The sequence below is a fragment of the Symphalangus syndactylus genome, chromosome 4 (assembly GCF_028878055.3).
Source record: "Symphalangus syndactylus isolate Jambi chromosome 4, NHGRI_mSymSyn1-v2.1_pri, whole genome shotgun sequence".
NCBI lineage: Eukaryota > Metazoa > Chordata > Mammalia > Primates > Hylobatidae > Symphalangus > Symphalangus syndactylus.
In genome coordinates, this window is record NC_072426.2 from 32,605,693 (window position 1) to 32,619,751 (window position 14,059).

General features: G+C 39.8%; 1 protein-coding gene across 2 annotated transcripts in view; it reads right to left on the reverse strand.

Moving 5' to 3' along the window:
• Positions 1-14,059, reverse strand: part of IPMK (inositol polyphosphate multikinase) — a 76,089-nt gene that overhangs the window by 8,416 nt on the left and 53,614 nt on the right. The window lies entirely within an intron of this gene.

Below are 14,059 nucleotides of genomic sequence, written 5' to 3' on the forward strand. Positions count from 1 at the left end.
TTGAATACAAATTAGTAAACAGAAAATAAGCTTTCTAAACACAAATAACTCGTTAGAAAATGTAATGAAAGACGCCATTTATAAAATGTAACCCCCAAAGAACATGAAAATAAGCTAGATAAGTAAAAGATGTATAAGAAAATATCTTTAAAACATTCCTAAGACACACACCTATGTTCTCAAAAAAGATTCAACATAATAAACTATATCAATTTTACTTAAATTAATCTACAACTAAAGTGAGATTATAATAAAAATATCAACTTTTTTTTGTTTGGGGGAGGGACGGAGTCTCTCTCTGTTGCCCAGGCTGGAGTGCAGTAGTGTGATCTCGGCTCACTGCAACCCCTGCCTCCGGGATTCAAGTGATTCTTGAGCCTCAGCCTCCCGAGTACTGGTATTACAGGTGCATGACAATACGGCCAGGTAATTTTTGTATTTTTAGTAGAGGTGAGGTTTCACCATGTTGGCCAGGCTGGTCTCAAACTCCTGGCCTCAAACGATCCACCTGCCTCCACCTCCCAAAGTGCTGGGATTACAGGTGTAAGCCACCATGCCCGGCCTCAACAATTTTTTTTAACCATAAGCCAACTCTGAAGTTCACATATTTAAAAAAAAAAATAACAGACAAGAAAAGTTAAAATAAGATTAATAAGGTAGAATTAACCTTGCCACCCTACCAGATACTAAAACACATTTTACAATCAAACATATGTGAGAATTTAGTATATGATAATGGGATTTCAAATCAATGGGAAAAGATTATTTATTAAATGGTGTTAGTCTGATTAAACAATGATCAGGAAAAAAGTAAGTTGTATTCATACCTGATACCTTATGTCAGGATAAATTCCAAATGTATCAAAGATTGAAATGATAAAATGGTCCCCGAAAACATATAGGAATCCTTGAGTAACTGATAATAACTAGGTACAGCATTTCCAACTAAAACTCAGAAATGTCAGTTGGTTTTTTTTGGTAGATAATATTTGTATATATTTATGGGGTACATGTGATATTTTCTTACAGGCATAGAACGTGTAATGATAAAGTGAGGGTATTTAGGGTATTCACCACTACAGATATTTATCATTTCTATGTTTTCACAGTGTTCTTCCCATGCATAAATCAAAAGAAAAATAGAGAAAAAAAACTGTTTGAAATTTATTTGATGAACAAAGGACATGTTCACACTTATGGGGGAAAAAACAAGAAACAGAAAAGTGTTTAAGGTAGGTTTTGTAATAAACATATATGCAGTATTTGCATGTTTAAAATATCTCTGGAAGGATATATAGAGAAAAAATAACTATAATATGATATCTTGTATGGAGGCAGACTATTGAAAATTCTCAATAGCAAAGACTTGGAACCAACCCAAATGTCCAACAACAATAGACTGGATTAAGAAAATGTGGCACATATACACCATGGAATACTATGTAGCCATAAAAAATGATGAGTTCATGTCCTTTGTAGGGACATGGATGAAGCTGGAAACCATCATTCTCAGCAAACTATCACAAGGACAAAAAACCAAACACCACATGTTCTCACTCATAGGTGGGAATTGAACAATGAGAACACATGGACACAGGAAAGGGAACATCACACTCTAGGGACTGTTGTGGGATGGGGGGAGGAGGGAGGGATAGCATTAGGAGATATACCTAATGCTAAATGACGAGTTAATGGGTGCAGCACACCAACATGGCACATGTATACATATGTAACAAACCTGCACATTGTGCACACGTACTCTAAAACTTAAAGTATAATAATAATAAAATAAAATAAAGAAAAAAAAGAAAATTCTCAAACTTATATCTGTTATGGTGATCTGTGATTAGTGATCTTTGATGTCACTCCTGTGATTACTTTGGGATGTCACGAACCACGCCCACATAAGATGGCAAATTGGATAAATATGTGTGTTCTGACTGTTCCACTGACCAGCTGTTCCCCCATCTCTCTTCCTCTCCTCAGGCTTCCCTATCCCCTGAGACACAATACTGAAATTAGGCCAATTAATAATTAATAACCCTCCAATTAATTAATAACCCTCCAATGGCCTCTAAGTGTTCAATGAAAGGAAATGTCACATCTCTCACTTTAAATCCAAAGCTAAAAAGTGATTAACTTAGTAAGGAAGGCATCTTGAAAGCAAAGACAGGTCTAAAACTAGGCCTCTTGTGCCAAACTGTGAATGCAAAGAAAAAGCTCTTGAAGGAAATTCAGAGTGCTAACTACAGTAAACACACAACTGATAAGAAAGTGAAACAGCCTTACTGCTAATATGAAGAAAGTTTTAGTGGTCTGGATAGAAGACCAAACGAGCCACAACATTACCTCAAGTCAAAGCCTAATCCAGGGTAAGATTCTTTTCAATTCTATTAAGGCTGAGAGTCACCATGAGAAAGCTGCAGAAGAAAAGTGCAAACTAGCAAAGGCTGGTTCATAGACCCTAGCAGAAGTTTATGGAAAGACGTTGTTTTTAACCTAAAATGCAAGGTAAAGCAGAAAGTGCTATTGTAGAAGCTACAGCAACTTATCCAGAAGATAACTGATGAAGGTATCTACTCCAAACCACAGATTCTCAATGTAGATAAAACGGACTTCTATTGAAAAAAATGCCACCTAGGGTTTTCACAGCTAGAGATAAGAAGTCAATATCTGGCTTCAAAGCTTCAAAGGACAGACTAACTCTCTTATTGGGGCAAATGCAGCTGGTGACTTTAAGTTGAAGCCAATACTCACTCATTTGTCCTAGAGCCCTTAAGAATTATGCTGAATCTCCCAGCCCTTTGGGAGGCTGAGGCAGGAGGATTGCTTGAGGCCAGAGGACAACTTGAGGCAAGAAGCTCAAGAACAGCCTGAGCATCATAGTGAGACCCCGTCTCTACAAAAAATTTAAAAATTAGTTGGGTGTGGTGGCACATGCCTGTAGTCCCAGCTACTCGAGAGGCTGAGGTGGGAGGATTGCTTGAGCCCAGGAGTTGGGGGCTACAGTGAGCTATGATTATGCCACTGGACTCCAGCCTGGGCCAAGACCCTGTCTCAAAACAAACAAACAAAAAAACGTGCTGAATCTACTCTGCCTGGGCTCAAAGCCTGGATGACAGCACATCTGTTTATAGCATGGTTTACTGAATATTTTCAGCCCACCATTGAGAACTACTACTCAGAAAAAAAGATTCCTTCCAAAATATTACTGCTCATTGACAGTGCACCTGGTCACCTAACAAGATTACTGATGATGTACAAGGAGATTAATGTTGTTTTCATGTCTGCTAATAACATTCCTTTTGCAGTTCTATGGATCAAGGAGTAACTTCAACTTTTAAGTTCTATTATTTAAGAAATATATTTTGCAAGGCTACATACAGCTGCCATTGATAGTAATTCCTCTGATGGATTGGGGCAATGTAAATTGAAAACCTTTTGGAAAGAATTCATCATTCTAGATGGCATAAAGAAGATGTGAGATTCATGAGAGGAGGTCAAAATATCAACATTAACAGGAGTTTGGAAGAAGTTAATTCCAGCCCTCATGGATGACTTTGAGGAGTTCAATTCAAGACTTCAGTGGAGGAGGTAACTGCAGATGTGGTAGAAAGAGCAAGTGAACTAGAATTAAGACTGAAGGCTGAAGATATGACTGAATTGCTGCAATCTCATGATAAACCTTGAATGGATGAACAGTGACTTGCTTGCTTGCTTTATTGATTGGCTGACTGAGATAGGGTCTCGCTCTGTTGCCCAGGCTGGAGTGCAGTGGCACGATCATGGCTCACTGCAGCCTCAACCTTTTGTACTCAAGTAATCCTCCCACCTCAGCCTCCTGAGTATCTGGGACTACAGGTGCATGCTACCATGTCTGGCTAATTTTTGTATTCTTTTGTAGAGGGGGTTTCACCATGTTGCCCAGGTTGGTCTCAAACTCCTGAGCTCAAGTGATCCACCTGCCTCAGCCTCCCAAAGTGTTGGGATTACTGGCATAAGCCACTGCCCCTGGCCTCAGAGTGGCTTCTTATGGATGACAAAGAAAGTGGTTTCTTGAGATGGAATCTACTCCTAGTAAAGATGCTGTAAACATTGTTGAAATGACAATGAACGATTTAGAATATTACATAAACTTACTTGATAAAGCAGTGGCAGGATCTCAGAGGACTGACTCCAATTTTCAAAGTTCTACTGTGGGTAAAATTCTATCAAAGAGTATCCCATGCTCCAGAGAAACCTTTCATTTAAAAAAGAGTAAATTTATGTGGCAAACTTCATTGCTGTCTTATTTTAAGAAATTGCTGCAGGCACTCCAACCTTCAGCAGCCACCACCCTGATCAATCAGCAGCCATAGGCAAGAGCCTCTACTAGCAAAAAGAAACAACTCACTGAACGCTCAGATGATCATTAGTATTCTTTAGCAATAAGTATTTTTTAATTAAAGTATACACACTGTTTTTTAAAAAACATAATGCAACTGGGCACAGTGCCTCATGCCTTTAATAACAGTGCTTTGGGAGGCTGAGGCAGGAAGACTGCTTGAGCGTAGGAGTTTAAGATGAGCCTGGGCAACATGGCAAGACCCTATCTCTATAAAAAATAAAAAATAAGCCAGGTGTGGTAGCAAAGATATTTGTAATAAAAAGTTAACATTCTCAACCTAAAAACATATAAATATGTAGCAAAAAAGTATCCAAATTTTTTTTTAATGGAAAGAAAACTGAGAAACAGGTGTAGGAGGACAAAATGATAAGCAAAAGCAAGCTCTAGCTTTTCCTGGTACGTCACCATATTAGTTGCTCATTTTGTGACTTCTTTGCAGAAACTGACAAGCTAATCCTAAAATTCATGTGGAAACTAAAGGGATCCAGAATAGCCAAAACAAATTTGAAAAAGAAGAACAAAGTTGAGGCCAGGTGCAGTGGCTCACACCTGCAATCCCAGCACTTTGGGAGGCCAAGGCAGGAGGATCACTTGAGCCCATGAGTTCAAGACTAGCCTGGGAAACAAAGTGAGACACAGTCTCCACAAAATAATTTAAAAATTAGTTGGGTGTGATGGTGTACACTTGTAGTGTCAATTACTTGGGAGGCTTAAGTAGGAGGATTGCTTGAGCCCAGCAGTTCAAGGCTGCAGTAAGACACGATCACACTATTGCACTCTAGCCTGGATGACAGAGCAAAGACCCAGTCTCAAAATAAAATAAAATAAAATTTAAAAAAGAACAAAATGGGAGGACTCATAATTCAAAACTTACTTCAAAGCAACATTAATCAAAACAGTGTAGTACTTGGCATAAGGATAGACAATATGAAAATGGAAAACATTTATGGTCAATTTATTTTCAACAAGGGTATCAAGAATATTAACTGGGGGAATAACAGTCCTATCAACAAATGGTGCTGGGACAACTGCATATCCATATGCAAAAGAATGAAGTTTGACCCCTTCCTTAAAGCATACAAAAAATTAACTTAAAATGTATCATAAGTCTCAATACAAGAGATAAAATTATAACATCCTTACAAGAAAAATAGGAGTAAATCTTGATGAGTTTGGGTTAGGCAATGGTTTCTTAGATTTTATGCCAAAAGCCTAGGTAACAAAAAAAAGTAAATTGGACTTCCAATTTAAAAATTTAAAAATTTGGAATCTTCGACAAATACTATCAAGTAAAGAAAATCAGATTAGAAAAAATATTTGCAAATCAAAAGTTTGATGGATTTACATACAACTCAATAATTAAAAACAAAATGTCTGAATAGACATTTTTCCAAAGAAGACATATGTAGTCAATAATATTGCACATGAAAAGATGCTCAACATCATTAATCATTAGAGAAAGGCAAATCAAAACCACAAGGAGATGCTACTCGACACCTACTAGGATGGCTTATAGCAGAAAAACAAAAAGGAACAAAGGTTTCAAGAATGTGGAGAAAATGGAACCATCATGAATTGCTGGTGGGAATGTAAAATGAATGGTGAAGCCACCATATGTTCTCACTTACAAGTGGGAACTAAGCTATGAGTAAACAAAGGCATACAGAGTAATACAATGGACTTTAGACACTCGGAAGGAGAAGAGTGGGAAGGGTGGCTAGGGATTAAAAAAACTACATATTAGGTATAATGTACGCTACTCAGGTGATGAGTATGCTAAAATCTCAGAATTTACCACTATATAATTCATCCATGTAACAACAACAACAAAAAACTGTACCCCAAAAGCTACTTATATAATTTTTTAAAAAATTAAATAACTAAATAAAATGGTGAAGCCACTGTGGAAAAACACTTTGGCAGTTTCTCAAAAAGTTAAATATAAACTTAACCTTAGGACCTACCAATTTCACACTTAGGAATCTACCTGAGAGAAATAAAACATATACCTACACAGAAAGTTGTATACAAATGTTCATAACGGTTATTAGTAGCCCAGAAGTAGAAACAACCCAAAGTCCATCAATGAATGAATGGATAAACAAAATGTGGTATAACCATAGAATATTATTTGGCAATAAAAAACAAAGTGCTGACTTATATGACAACATGGGTGAACTTTAAAAACACAAAACTAAATCAAAGAAGCCAGTCACAAAATACCACACATTGTACTGTACAATTTGATTTATATGAATTGTCCAGAAGGGGCAAATCCATAGAGATAGAAAATAGATTAGTGGTTCCCTAGGGACAGGGAGTTTGGAAGGAAATTGGTAGGGACTGCTAATGTGTATGAACGTTTTTTGCAGAAGTGATAAAAATACTGTAAGTTGAATGTGGTGACAGTTGCCCAAGTCTATGAATTGATTAAAACCAGTGAACTCTATACTTTAAATGATTAACAGAATGGTATGTAAATGACATCTCGCTAAAGCTATTTAAAAAAACTAAACCTCTTTAAGAAATAAACAAACCTCTATTTATGTCTAGGGAAACAATAAATCCCAGCAGAGCGAAATCATACAATACCTTGTTTGCTTATCCTATCCATGTACCCTAAAGGTAATGCAAACCCAAAGAAGAGTTTACTATTATTATTATTGTTTTATTTCAATAGCTTTTGGGGAATAGGTGGTTTTTTGTTACATGGGTAAGTTCTTCAGTGGTGATTTCTGAGATCATGGTGCACCTGTCACCCAAGCAGTGTACATTTTACTGAATGTGTAGTCTTATCCCTCACCCGCGTCCCACTCTTCCTCAAGTCCCCAAAGTCCATTATCTCATTCTTATGCTTTTGCATCCTCAAAGCCTAGCTCCAACTTGTGAGAGCACATAGTATTTGGTTTTCAATTCTTGAGTTCACTTAGAATAATGGTCTCCAACTCCATTCAAGTTGCTGCAAATGCCACTATTTCATTCCTTTTTATGGCTGAGTAATATTCCATTGTGTATATATATCTCTCACATTTTCTTTTCTTTTTTTTTTTTTTTTGAGACGGAGTCTTGCTCTGTCGCCCAGGCTGGAGTGCAATGGCGCGATCTCAGCTCACTGTAAACTCTGCCTCCTGGGTTCAAGCAATTCTCCTGCCTCAGCCTCCTGAGTAGCTGGGACTACAGGCACCCGCCACCACGCCTGGCTAATGTTTTGTATTTTTAGTAGAGACGGGGTTTCACTGTGTTAGCTAGGATGGTCTTGATCTCCTGACCTTGTGATCCGCCTGCCTCGGCCTCCCAAAGTGCGGGGATTACGGGCGATCACATTTTCTTTATCCATTCATTGGTTGACGGGCATTTAGACGGGTTCCATATTTTCGCAACTGCGAATTGTACTGCTATAAACATGCATATGCAAGTGTCTTTTTCATATAACAACTTCTTTTCCTTTGGGTAGATACCCAGTAGTGGCATTGCCAGATCGAATGGTAGTTCTACTTTTAGTTCATCCTGTTTTCCACAGTGGTTGTATTAGTTTACATTCCCACCAGCAGTGTAAAAGTGTTCTCTTTTCAACACATCCATGACAACATCTGTTATTTTTTTATTTTTTAATTATTGCCATTCCTGCAGGAGTAAGGTGGTATTTCCTTGAGGTTTTATTTTGCATTTCTGTACTAGTGATGTTGAGCATTTGTTCATGTTTGTTGGCTATTTGTATATCTTCTTTTGAGAATTGTCTATCCATGTCCTTTGCTCACTTTTTGAAGGGATTGTTTTTCGCTTGCAGATTGCTTTGAATTCCTTGTAGATTCTAGATAGTAGTCCTTTGTCAGATGCATAGTTTGCAAATATTTTCTCCAACTCTGTGGGCTGTCTGTTTACTCTGCTGATTATTTCTTTTGCTGTGCAGAAGCTTTTAAGTTTAATTAGGTCCCATTTATTTATTTTTGTTTTTGTTGCATTTGCTTTTGGGTTCTTGGTCATAAATTCTTTGCCTAAGCCAATTGTAGAAGAGTATTTCCAACGTTATCGTCTAGAATTTTTAGTTTCAGGTATCAGATTTAAGTCTTTGATCCATCTCGAATAGATTTTTGTATAAAGTGAGAGATGAGGATTCAGTTTCATCCTTCTACATGTGGCTTGCCAATTATGTCAAAACCATTTGTTGGACAGGGTGTCCTTTACCCAATTTATGTTTTTGCATGCTTTGTTCAAGATCAGTTGGCTGTTAAGTATTTGGCTTTATTTCTGGGTTCTCTATTCTGTTCCACTGGTCTATGTGCCTATTTTTATACCAGTACCATGCTGTTTTGGTAACTATACCCTTGTAGTGTAGTTTGTAGTCAGGTAATGTGATGCCTAGAGATTTGTTCTTTTTGCTTAGTATTTCTTTGGCTATATGGACTATTTTTTGGTTGCATATGAATTTTAGCATTTTTCTGTAGTTCTGAGAAGAATGATGATGGTATTTTGATGGGCATTGCACTGAATCTGTAGATTGCTTTTGGCAGTATGGTCATTTTCACAATATTGACTCTACTCATTCATGAGCATAGGATGTGTTTCAATTTATTTGTGTTATCTATGATTTCTTTCAGCAGTGTGTTGTAGTTTTCCTTGTAGAAATCTTTCACCTCCTTGGTTAAGTATATTCCTAAGTACTTTTATTTTTTATTTTGTGGCTGTTGTAAAAGAGATTTAAGTTCTTGATTTGATTCTCAGCTTGGTAGTTGTTGGTGTATAGCAGTTTGTGTACACTGATTTTGTATCCTGAAACTTTACTGAATTCATTTCTCAGATCTAGGAGCTTTTTGGATAAGTCTCTAGGATTTTCTAGGTATACAATCATGTCACTGGTGAAGAGTGACAGTTTGATTTCCTCTTTACTGATCTGGATGCCCTTTATTTCTTTCTCTTGTCTGGCTGCTCTGGCTAGGACCTCCAGTACTATGCTGAATAGAAGTGGTGAAAGTGGGCATCCTTGTCTTGTTCCAGTACTCAGGGGAAATGCTTTCAACTTTTCCCTATTCAGTATGATGATGGCTGTGGGTTTGTCATAGACAGCTTTTATTATTTTGAAGTATGTCCCTCCAATGCCAATTTTGCTCAGGGTGTTTATCATAAAGGCATGCAGGATTCTGTCAAATGCTTTTCTGCAACTATTGAGATGATCATATGATTCTTATTTTTAATTCTGTTTATGTGATGTATCACATTTATAGACTTGTGTATGTTAAACCATCCCTGCATCCCTGGTATGAAATCCACTTGATCATGGTGTATTATGCTTTTGCTATACTGTTGGATTTGGTTAGCTAGTATTTTGTTGAGGATTTTTGAATCTATGTTCATCAGGGATATTGGTCCGTAGTTTTCTTTCTTTGTTATGTCTTTTCCTGGTTTTGGTATTAGGGAAATATTGGCTTCACAGAATGATTTAGCGAGGATTCCCTCCTTATCTTATGGAATTTCAGTAAGATTGGTACCAATTCTTCTTCGAATATCTGCTAGAACTCAGCTGTGAATCCATCAGGTCTTGGAGTTTTTTTCTTGGTAATTTCTTTATTACTGTTTCAATCTCGCTACTTGTTATTGGTCTGTTCAGTTTCTATTTTTTCCTGATTTAATCTAGGTGGGTTGTATATTTCCAGGAATATATTCATCTCCTCTAGATTTTCTAGTTTGTGCACATAAAGGTGTTCATAGTAGCCTTGAATGATCTCTTGTATTTCTGTGGTATCAGTTGTAATATTACCAGTTTTGCTTCTAATTGAACTTATTTGGATCTTCTCTCTTCTTGGTTAATCTAGCTAAAGGTCTATCGATTTTGTTGATCTTTTCAAAGAACCAGCTTTTTGTTTCATTTATATTTTGCATTATTTTTTGTTGTTCTTTTAATTTCACTTAGTTCTATTCTGATCTTTGTTATTTCTTTTCTTCTGCTGGGTTTGGCTTTGGTTTGTTCTTGTTTCTCTAGTTCCTTGAGATGTGACATTAGGTTGCCTATTTGTGCTCTTTCAGACTTTTTGATGTAGGCATTTAATGCTATGAGCTTTACCCTTGGCACTGCTTTTGCTGCATCCCAGAGGTTTTAATAAGTTGTGTCACTATTATCAGTCAGTTTAAAGAATTTTTACATTTCCATCTTGATTTCATTGTTCACGCAAAAATCATTCAAGGTCAGATTATTTAATTTCCATGTATTTGTATGGTTTTGAGGTTCCTTTTAGAGTTAATTTCCAGTTTTATTCCACTGTGGTCTCAGAAGATACTTGTTATGATTTTTCTTTTCTTTTTTTTTTTTTTTTTGAGACGGAGTCTTGCTCTGTCACCCAGGCTGGAGTGCAGTGGCGTGGTCTCAGCTCACTGCAAGCTCTGCCTCCCGGGTTCACGCCATTCTCCTGCCTCAGCCTCCCCAGTAGCTGGGACTGCAGGCGCCTGCCACCACGCCCGGCTAATTTTTCGTATTTTTAGTAGACACGGGGTTTCACCATGTTAGCCAGGATGGTCTCGATCTCCTGACCTCGTGATCCACCCGCCTCAGCCTCCCAAAGTGCTGGGATTACAGCTGTGAGCCACCACACCTGGCCCTGTTTTTAAAATTTAAGTTGCTTTTCACCTTTCTCTGGTATCTCCTTGAGTAGCTTAATAATAAGCCTTCTGAATTCTTTATATGGCAATTCAGATATTTCTTCTCGGTTTGGATCCATTGCTAGGGAGCTACTGTGATCTTTTTTGGGGTGTTACAGAGCCCTGTTTTCGTCATATTACCAGAATTAGTTTTCTAATTCCTTCTCGTTTGGGTAGACTGCTTCTTCAAATTGTTCTTGAATATATTTTTGATTGGACTTTTTTTTTTAATTTACTTTTTCTCTCTCTCTCTTAAGGATTAGACTTTAATGTTCATTTTAGTCTAAACTGATTCTCGGTACTTGTAGGGATAAAGACTCTGTATGAGTTCCTTATTTATAGAGAGTCTTTGTGTGCTGGCTTTCCCTAATGCTGGCTATAGTAGTTATATTATTGGTGTGTGGGTGAGTTCACTGTCTCCTATAGAGTTGGAATGGCAGGGATCTCTTGAAGCTTATATTTTTCTCTCGTGGTGTACGCCTTATTTATTTAACTTTTTCCTGGTGTTTTATTTCCTAAGTTGATGATTCGGCTTCAGGCCCATAGAGGGAGTAACCCTGGGTAGGCAGCAGGTGTGGCTAAGGCAGGTGAGTAGATGTAATACCCAATGGTGGGTCAAGGTCCCAGCCTTGATGAGGGTAGCTGGGGCGGCTCTCAATTAGATGTGCTGAGGATTTATCAGAGTGAAGAGTGGGAACTACCACAGCTCCCCTACCAAGTCCAGCAGGATAATTATTTACTTCACAGCCTCACTCCTATACTAGTGTTTCAGCTCTTTAGATCAGACAGGCACCTCTTTTCATCTATAGGAATGTTGGTATTCCAAACAGGGAGTGATTGTGACTCTGCCTCTCGTTCAGGCCTGAATCTGGGGGGTGCTCCTCCTGTCAGGCTGCACCCACCCTGGATTATTCCAGAATGGCTGTCTATAGGTGCCTCCATGCTGCATTCCTGTGGGGGATGCCCCAGCTATGTCTACAGTGGAGTGCTGGGGAGAACAAGGACCTCTTCTCCAAGGTCCTTCATGATCACAGTGGCTGCCTGCCTGTTGCGGTGTATGTGCAGACTTTCCCAGTTGTGCCTAGCACTGCAATTGTGTCTCTGCTGTGAGAAACTACCCACCAGTGAAAAGATCTGGAACTCAAGGCCTGCTGTTCAGATTCTTTTGTCCCACAGGGTGATCCTTTGATGTGGTGCTCTCCCCATTCCCCTGGCGATGGGGCTTCCTGAGAGCCAGACTGTAGTGATCGTTATTGTTCTTCTGGGTCTAGCTACTCAGCAAGGCTACCTGGCTCCAGGCTCTGGTTTGTGCTGAAAAATGTCTGCCTGTGATGTGATCAGTCTTCAGGTCTCCAGTCATGGATAACAGCACCTGCTCTAGTGGAGGTGGCAGGGGAGTGATGTAGACTCTGTGAGAATCCTTCATCGTAGGTAGGTTTAGTGTGCTGGCTTTCTCGAATGCTGGTTATGCTAGCAGTGAAGTTGTCACATGGACAAACTGAGGACCACTGGTTAGCCAGGGTATTGGAGGCAGTAGTTTCAGCAGTTGTTTTCTCCTTCCTGGGAGCAGAGTTATTCTGTCATGAGTTGCTGTAATGGCCTGAGTTGGTCAGCCTCCAGCCAGGAGGTAGCGCTTATAAGAGAGCACCACTTGCAGTATTGGCAGTAGGATCTGAGCTTGCCCTAAGTTGGCAAGGGGGAATTATTCTGGTTTCTCACATAATGGGCAATACCATAAAGCTCCCAAGAGTTTATGTCTTATCAGGGCAGGTAGAGAAAAACCACCAGGTGGGGGCAGGGTTAGGCAGGTCTGAGCTCAGACTCTCCTTGGGTGGGGCTTGCTGCAGCCACTGTGGGGGATGGGGGGTGGTTCTCAGGCCAATGGTATTTTTTTTTTTTTTTTTTTTTTTTTGAGACGGAGTCTCGCTCTGTCGCCCAGGCTGGAGTGCAGTGGCGCAATCTCGGCTCACTGCAAGCTCCGCCTCCCGGTTTCACGCCATTCTCCTGCCTCAGCCTCTCCGAGTAGCTGGGACTACAGGCGCCCGCCACCACGCCCGGCTAATTTTTTTGTATTTTTAGTAGAGACGGGGTTTCATCGTGGTCTCAATCTCCTGACCTCGTGATCCGCCCGCCTCGGCCTCCCAAAGTGCTGGGATTACAAGCGTGAGCCACCGCGCCCGGCCTGCCAATGGGATTATATTCCAGAGGAACGTACTGCTGTCTCTGCTGTGCTGTATAGTTTGCCAGAGAAGTGGGGAATAGCCAGTAGCAAAAGGACTCACTCAGCTCCCACGCAGTTGGCGAGGCTGGTGTTGCTCCCACAGTGCATGTTAACAGCCCCAAGTTTAGATCCAGGCAGCCTGCATGTGAAACACAGACCTGCCCTGGGCCATAAGCTTCCCCACTGAGAAAGCAAACATGGCTTTCAGGCCACACCCCTCCTTGTCTGCCAACAATGGTGGTGGCTCCTGTGCTCCTATCTGCAGCATTTCCCATTTGCCCCTGGATTCTGCTCAAGTAAGTTCATGCCCACTTGAAATTGCCACAAAATTCAGCTGCAAGCTTCTTTCACCCTGTGACTAGTCCCTAATTCCACTGGCTGCCTTCCCTGAGATCCCATGTAAGATATAGTCAGGGATGACTTCCTGGGGCTTGCGCTGGAGACTAGGAGTACCTACAAGGCTGTTCCTGCTGTTGCTTCTACTTTTACATTTTACGTGGCCCCCTAAATCCATTCCACCTCTAGGTAAGGTTAAATCCTCCTACTGTGATCTGGATTCTCAGATTCACTCAGGGGGTATGTGTTCAGAGGCAGGTTTTCCCTCCTCATACTTTGGGAATTCACAGTTTTTCACCTAACTCACAGAGTTTGCAGTGATCCTTTCAAAAGATCTGTGAATTCGTTTGGTTTTCCTGGTACTTTCTTGTGGTGGTTTTTGGAATGACAGTTCACATTGTGAATCTCCACACAATGTTCTGTCCATCCACGTGGAAGATGCACATTAGCCCTGCCTCCCATCCACCATCTTCCTCCCATCTGAC